Raw genomic sequence first — 8,774 nt, forward strand, 5'->3', positions numbered from 1 at the left:
AAGGAGCCAGCACAGTGAGTTGCCAAGTCACAGTAATCACTTCCAGCTCCTTGAGTTTCCCCTCTGCTTTCCTGGGGTTTAACACCTGCTGTCAGAGAGAACTCGCCCTAGCTTTACATTCACACATGCAAAACACTTAGCAAAATAAAGTTTATTCAGCAGAAAATATAGAGCAGGCATAAAACTCTAAGCCCAATGTTGTTGAATATTTCTCTGCAGCAAAGATTCCTATTGCACCCCAATCTTATTCCATGTTTCTAAAGAGATAAGGAGCTTCCTGCCCAACAGACTTATAGATAGAAAGAAGCAAACAGACAAAGAGAGGGAGGGAAAGGGAGAGGGAGTCCATTACGTGTCCTGCACAGCAGATTCTCGCCAGCAGTCCCTTGCGTGGGCAGGAAGGGTGCAAGAAGTTCACGTTCCAGCATGAGGTGCCAGGCCTGTGTTCAGAGCGTGTCCCCTTCCATATCCCGATACTTACACACTTTCTCTCTGCACCTCCTTTTATGGAAAATCAGGAGGTTGCCACTGCTTCCTAGACTTAGACTAATTGGTGAACAGGTGCTCAATTACTTTGGATTATCTTATTTTCTGCTGTCCACTATGTGACTGTGTCTATTTTCTATGGGTAAAAAGGTGAGTTCTTTTACTATGTTTGCTGGCTGCTATTGATGGTGTAATTTCTAGAGGTTTCATGACAATGGGTGTCCTCCTTGTGGGACTGCTTTGCCTAGTCTCTTTCAGATGAAATGTCTTATGCCTGACCAAGAACTTCACCGTTCATCTTTATCCTGGCTAGCCCGGGATAGTGGGTCTCGTCTCCTGGATTCAAGCTCACCCCAACAGGGCCCATAGACTGGAAGTCTGGCACTGCCTCATAGCCTCAGAGCTTGTCTTTGTGTCACTAATATTGACACTGCAGGCACCACAGTCCTGCTGCAATGAACAGGAGCTGCATCTGAGCAGACATGCCCTGCATTGCATTAGAATGTGACATCTTCGGTTGGCCCTAAAAAAACACTGGCTTCAGTGAACTTGATCTCTAACTTTCCAGGTATATAGTTGGCTGTGCTTCCCTTTATTTCTCCTCGCTGCCTATCTAGGAACCAGTGTGTTTTGCCCAGCACAAGAGACAGATCTGCTGCGGGGATGTGTGATGAGGCCAGGAAGACTGGAGCAGCGAGTGTGAAAGCCATACTGCCTGGGTACCACGTGGTCGTCTGGCAGGTAAGACTGAGCAAGAATATGCATGCTGTGAAACATGACATATGAACCCAGCCTCTGTCTGATCAATACACTAAAATAATAGAAAGCTACCAGCTACCTAGGAAGGAAAACTTCAGCAAAGCTCAAAAGCAGCAAACGAAATCTTGCTTGCATTGCCGTTGCTGCACACTCCATATTCAAAGGACAGGGAGACCTCTTTTAGCAGTGCTTCTGGAAACAGAGACCATGAAATCTTTATCACATGCCCACAGTCACATCTTAAAACTAACATCATGGCATTTTAAAAAAATATTGAGAGGCAGGAATAAGGAACTGTCAAACAATTCCTTCACAAAACACAAGCATTAAATGCTGCCTGCTGTCAGCCTGAATCACTTTTAAGTTAGAGAAAGGGGGAATTAACTACTGTGTTAGCAGAAGCTGCTTTGATCAATACGTCACTGTTAGCCAGCTTCAGTCAAAGCCTATTAGATAAAGTTAATGGCCTCTGAGCCAAAGCATGTTCCTAAACACTTTCTTTGTGAATTCCTGGAAAAGGGCATCTGAGGTGTGGAGATGGAAGACCATAGATGACTGTCAATCTCTTTCTGGTGACCACATGCTCTGGCTGCCCAACTGGGAAGCAAAAGGGCTTCCTCCCCACCTCTCTCATTACAAGTGGTGCTGTAGTGGAGAGGGCGCAAGATTAAACTGCCAGAGAACAACTCCGTTACACCACTGGCCAGTATGGCTTGGTGGAAGCTACCCAATAAAACTTGGGAAGAAAATGCTTGCTCCAAAAGGAATAGCAGTCTTCTGCAGTGCAGCTCCATTGGATCCAATGTCCTCCCATTCTCCCTACAAGCCCTTGACAGTGCAGGAAACATTTGCCAGCCACGGATCAGCAGCCCCTCCCACTTTTTGCCTTGCTAAGACAAGTCCAGCAGGGCTTTGGAATTGGTGGCCCCAATCCCTAGGCTCCTCCCTCTCCTGTCCCAAAGAATTGCTCTTCCAGTGGTGCAGTTTGTTTCTACTATAATTTTACTATGTGAATAGCGTTCCATATACTATAACAGTAGCAACAGTGACATTATAGTAATAATACAGTAATTCCACTATATAATTATACCATTCAATTCTCACTCTTGGACACATTTTAAACTATATTCTAACAAATTATAGAGGACTTCATTTGTACAGGCCACAATAAGTCTCCTTTGTTTTGTTACATCTGTTAAGTGATCCAACAGTTGTTCAGGGGTAAAGGTGTGAGAGAGAAGCCTTAACCTCCTCCAATATGCACATTTTTCCCAATTAAAGTCATCACCAAGCACTATTTATCTAATAAAAGAAAGAAAAACAGCTCTGCTATGCAGGTGCAAAAAACAGCTTTGCCATGCAGCATTGAGGGGAGCAATTTCAGTTGGGAAAACATCAGAAAGGGGTTGGTTAAACACACACACTCTTAGCATCACAGTACAAATCTTTCCCCACCCCATGGCCACTAAACACTCCTAAAATCTGTAAGATCCATACACAGCATCACATCTGGTCTGTCATTGATTGCCAGGGAATTCAAAGGAAGTCATGATTAATTCCAAGTCGGCTCCTTTTAAGAGGACTTTACCATAAACAACTTTTGCTGGATTGTGCCAAGTGGAATTAATGTGCAAAAACTGACATGTAATTTCCAATACTTATTTGAAATTGTATATACACTGGCAACCATTAGCACCTAGTGAGCAAATAGGCATTAAATACACTCTGTTGCAGCAGTATCTGCTGAAGCATGAGTTTGTTCCTAATCATAGCAGGATCTTTTTAGAGCATATGCTCTTTTTCTATCAACTACTTTCACCCCCTGTAATCAAAATGTTCTCCTAGACATGTTCCTGAGGCAAAAGGATCCGATTTCCCACTCCTTTTACAGAGAAAGCCATGTTGCCAAAGGCATCTTTTGCCAATGGTACTAAGCTTCACAAAGGCTTCAGTGAGACTGAGAGCCCCCAGACAAAGGACTGCAGGGATCTAGACAAGGTTTTATTTTGACAAAGGAAATGAGTGGGCAAAAGTATTGAGCAGATAACATTATACAAGAGGACATATGGAAAAAGGGAAAACCTGGACCTTGCTTTTGTCAGAGCTTGGCAGAGCTTGGCATCATGGGACAGGAGGAATTTCCATGTCCTGCCCAATCTGAGTAATCATCTTTGAGCGTGTGTGTGTGTGTGTGTGTGCGCGCACGCGCGCGTCAGCCTCTGTTCCTATGAATGTAGGAATCTGCCTTATATTCCAACCACAGTGCCCATCTAGACACTGACTGGCAGCAGCTCACCAGAGTTTAAAGCAGGAGTTTTTCAGATCAACTTAGAGATCCTGGAGATTGAACCTTGCTGTCTTCCATATACACAGCATGCATCTAAGCTACTAATTCAAAAACTTTATCTGGAAATATTGGAACAGATTTAGTGGATGACAATGAAGATGGTCACTGTATCCTTCAACAAGTCCTTTGATGAAAGGTTGAAGGAACCACGCATGATGGACCTGTAAAACACAATTCTGAGATGAGCACTCTTCAAATATCTGAAGGGCTGAAGAGGGCAACAACGTGTTCTTTGCTGCCCCAGAAAACAGGACTAGAACCAATGGGTTTAACTGACAGGGGGGTAGATTTTGGTTGAATATGAATAAATATGAAAGGTCTAGAAATGGGAACATGACAGGGTGATAGGCTATCTCTTACTGGAAGGCTTCAGACAGAGTGGACACAGTCATCTGTCAAGAACATTACAGCTCTCAATTTCCAGCATCAAGCCACAGACAAGTCTAGAAAGCCTACAAGGCCACATCCAAGCCAATGATTCCAGGGAAGATTGAAAACAAGACTGACAAAATAATTTGAGGCACTACTGAGGCCCTTGGGAGTTGTGGGCCACAGTTTCTCCGAGTCTCAGTGGCGTCATTAGCATGGTGAGATCATTTCATTATTTAGGGTAGGATCCTTCTTACAGGGCACTAAAATCTTGTTCATACTTCATAGAATTTCCCCAGCTATCCTATGAGATGGGGCAAAACTTCCCCACCCCAATTAAGCTGGTGGATCTGAAAGGATGTTGCATCATGCCCCCTGCAGGGAAGGCCATGTGCCCCACCACCACTCCGTGTGAGGATTTCTCAATATAAAGCACAGGGCTTGTAGCCACTCTGGGGAGAACCACTGGCAATTCCCCTGTGGCAAATGCCACAACAGGAAATCAATCACCATCTTTCTCTAGAGCAGCCATTTCTGCCTACCCTGTAATGTAGCCTGACTGACCCAATGGGGACCCCAAGTTCCTCAAGGCAAAGCATTCTGGACTTGGCGACCCTGGAGATCACCAAGGCTGCCCAGGATGAGGCAGGTAATGGTTGGGGAAGAGAAGAGATGTTCCTTTTGTGGAATGTTCTCAGCAGCAGGAGGTCTTCCATCTTGCCAAAGAGTTCTGTGACCGCAGCTGTGTGGCAGAAAAAGCTCGAGGCAGCTGAACGACAGAGCTTTGCAGCCATGAATTGCGGGGAATGCAGCAAGGAAAGGATGATTCAGTTACATAAACAATGAAAAAGTACTCCAGTGCCACAATGCAGACTGCCAGAAGGAGTTGTAAATTACAAGGCTTTGTACATTCTAAAGGAAGCTGTACTTCAGATGTTCCTTTATTCAGAATATTGACAAAGCAATCCAGACCAAAGCAGAGGAGAAAAGAATAAGAGAAATACAGAAGTGGGTTATCAAAAGAGATGAACAGGGCCATAGTAGCTTCTTACCAATATAAACTGTATGTTATGAGAAAAAAACATCAATGAAAGTATGCAAAACCTTTGACTACAGTGCATAAGGCCACTACAGAAATAAGACCTGTCTGCCATTCATGTCCTTTTTCAGGATACCCATTCTTCCCTGCTCCCTGCCAGGTTTTCTGGGCTTTCAACACAACAGACACCTGCATTCTGTGGCCACAGAGTGTGTTCAGTCTTCCCTGTCTTGTTTTGGGGAGATTCCTTCCACTAGATTTTTCCCCTAACTGTGTGTTGTACTTCTGCAAACCTCAGGATTTCTCTGAGTCTGTACATCTGTTCCTCTTATGAATGGATGGTGTTGTTTCGAGTGAGTTATTTGTCACTCAAGGAATAAGTTCTCTATAGGTATATGAGATGAAAAGCAATGGAATTGTGCAGGGATGCTATAGGCAGCCTCCTCCAAGAATGTGTGATTCTGTAAGAATCTGTTAAATAAAACCATTATTCCATTGGTATGTAAGCTTAAAGTTATCATGGTGTTCTGATCTGTTAGGAGAACATTCTTTTTTTTTCTTTTAAATTTCCCCAAATTTCTTTTCCCCTTTTCATTTTCATTCCCCTATTATTTCAGAGACACCAGGTGCTTTTGTGCCTGTAATTTCACTGGCTTCCATCCAATCAGTGTGACATTTTCAAGCCTTTTAAAACTCCTCCAAGGGAACAGTTCTGCCAAATTCCAGACAGGTAGGTAACATGATGCCCATTTTATAGGTACAGGCACACAAACTGTTTAGAATTGTGTTGTTGTGGTGGTTGGCCCAAGTCTTAGATACAATGTGCTCACCAAGGATAATTTAGTTTCCTTATTTCGAACAATACTAAAGTCTCCAACTCTGGAAACCCACATACAGTGGCTAACGATTCCAACACTGTTTCATAGTAAAACTGAACTACTCGTAACCTTTAGCAACCAGGGGGGGAAATTTAATGAACATTTTCATAATTGTGGAAATCAGAAAGTTCCCAGAGATCTGCAAAATGATAATTTCTTGTTTATTCAGCAAGCATTGCCTTGATTAGTCTTGGTGACTTCATCAGTTCATTGCATGATCCCTGATTAGCTAAGTTTAGCTGCTTAAAACTGTCCTGGCTTTGTTTTTTTCCTCTGCGATCTTGGTACAGACTAAACCAGAGATGTCCAGAGTGTTCACATGCCACTGTGTTGTCACACCAAATGTGAGCCCTTCTTATCTGGTATTACCATGGAAACATACATACATACATACATACATACATACATACATACATAAATGGTGCCAAAATAGCAGTAGATAAGAGAATAAATAGCAGGAAACCAGATAATGGCATGCGTGGGCCATTTGGGGAAATAGTTCTGCTTCCTAGAAGCAATACTTTTGCACCCTAAACTGAAAAAGGTGGAGATTTTGCTCACCAATTATGGGTTATCTACATCTCAGAATTAGGCAGATTCTTTAAATACTGTAAATTATACTTGATCCATGCAATTGATCATAGGGTTGCAATGTGTTGATGTGATGACGGGGCAAACCAGTATGTGTGATGTTGTGGATGAGGTAGCAGGCAGACAGAATGTTTAGGAACTAGTGCAAAGAACAGTAAAGTACTGGGCTCTACCAGGGCCTTCATAATGAATGCATTTGTATACTGATTTAGACATCACACAGTTCCTCATGAGTGTTTTCTGGCTAGAAGTTCTCACAGTCTACAAAACTGTTTCCCTTTTAATAATATTTCTGAGGAGGAAATTTCTTGGTCAGAAGAGAAAATGATACCTCCTGGAGGCAGGCAAACTTATCAGAATCATTTTACACTTAATCAGATAATAGTAATAATACTAATACTGGCTTCTGCTGCTGCTGCACTCTCTCCATGCCAACTGTCCTTTTGTCCTAAACAGCAGACAAGGCTGTTGCCTCATAACAATTCGGCATAGATCAAGCTGTCAGTTTCTGTTCCTTATTTTTCTTATCTTAGTCAGTCCATCCCAGTCGTCTGTAATTCTTTTTCACAGTAAGTACACACATGTGTGTTCATTTCTCATCATGCATTCATTTTTGTCGGCCATTTTGCCTAATATGTACTTTTTATTTTCCTAACAGAATGTATTTTGACTGTTATTTCACATTTTTGTGTGCACATTCCATTCTTATGCACATTTTGTATGCATTTTTAATGGAGAATTCCATTACAAAATCTTGAAATACAGCTGAGTTGCAGTATATACATTGGTTTACAAATGCAAAAAAAGGTAAGCTTGCATTAAGCTGGCACCGGAAAGGGAGCAGCAATGGCACCATGCACACCTCCTGGGGAGGGTGTTCCCTAAATGGGGTGCAATCACAGAAAAGGTTCTTCTCCTAGCCATTTGTCTCCTCGCTTTATTGGCGGATGGTTCTCAGAGAAGGACCTCCATGAAAGACCTGAATGATCCAGAACAGAGAAACATTTCCTCAGATATCCTGGTCCCAAGCTGTTTAGGGCTTTATTTGTTAATGTCAACACTTTGAATTGGGCCCATTCTATAACAGGCAGCCTGTGCAGCCAATGGAGGACTGGTTTAATATATTCTTGGAGACCAGTGCTCCTCAAAAGCCACACTGCCCTGTTTTGAATTTGTTGAAGTGTCCAGACCATTTTCAAAGGCAGTGCCACATAAAGCATATTACAGTAACCCAGGAAAGAGGTTACCAGCACAGGAATAACTGTGACAAGGCTCTGCTCATCCTTGTATGGACATAGCTGGAAAATCAGCCTAAACTGATGGAAGGTGCTCCTGGCCACTGAGTCCAGCTATGAAACAAGTGGCAACTCAGGGTTCAGGAGCTTTGCACCCCTATAAGCATTGTTCTTTATGGGGAGCGTGATCCTGTCCAGGACAGGTTGAAAATTCCCCAGTTGGACAGACAGTCTGCCCACCAACAGTACCTCCATCTTGTCTGGACTGAGCTTCAGTTTATTGGCCCTCATCCAGACCATTACCAAGCCCAGGCACTGGTTAAGAACAGTCACTACCTCACCTGGATTAAATGAAAATGAGAGGTAGAGGTTATTTATTCATTGTTTTGTTGGTTGATGTTTTAGCCATAGCACACTGCTGGTTTGGTTTTGAAATATTTGAACTTCCATAGTACTACAAATATTCTACACTCCTCCCTCCAAAAAGTACAAGTTTCAGGAGAAATCAATGATGATAAGGTTCTGAAACTCATTTCACACAGTTCTACTAAAGGCTTGCTTCATAAAATATATAATTATTTTTATATGCAGTTAAAGATATATGTAATTTCTTATGGATCCTCAAGCTAGGTCTATTGTATGGCTTCCAGCCCAATCACAGAGAGTGGGTTATAGTGTAATAGTAATTCATGGAGAGTTAGTGGTGATGTAATATTACAGATTGAGGACCTAAGAGATCCTGGCTGTAGATCCCACTCTGCCATGAAGCTCACAGGATGACTTTGGGGAAGTCACTGACTCCCAGTCTGACCCAACTCACTGGGTTGTTGTGTGAGGATAAAATGGAAAGAAGGAATACCACGTAAGCCACTTTGGGTTCTTTGCAAGCAGAAGAAAGGAGGCATATACTTGTAATTAATGATGATGATGATTTTGGTCCTGGCGCAGCCCAAGCTTTTAAGTATCTGTTGACTGTAGACTTCAACAATGTGGTGTCCTCCAGATGTTTTAGACTTCAATTCCCAACAGCCCCAGCCAGCATAAACAATGGTTAGGAGTGGGGAGTTGTA

Source organism: Varanus komodoensis, unplaced genomic scaffold (genome assembly GCF_004798865.1).
Source record: "Varanus komodoensis strain SLA01 unplaced genomic scaffold, ASM479886v1 scaffold9, whole genome shotgun sequence".
Taxonomy (NCBI): domain Eukaryota; kingdom Metazoa; phylum Chordata; class Lepidosauria; order Squamata; family Varanidae; genus Varanus; species Varanus komodoensis.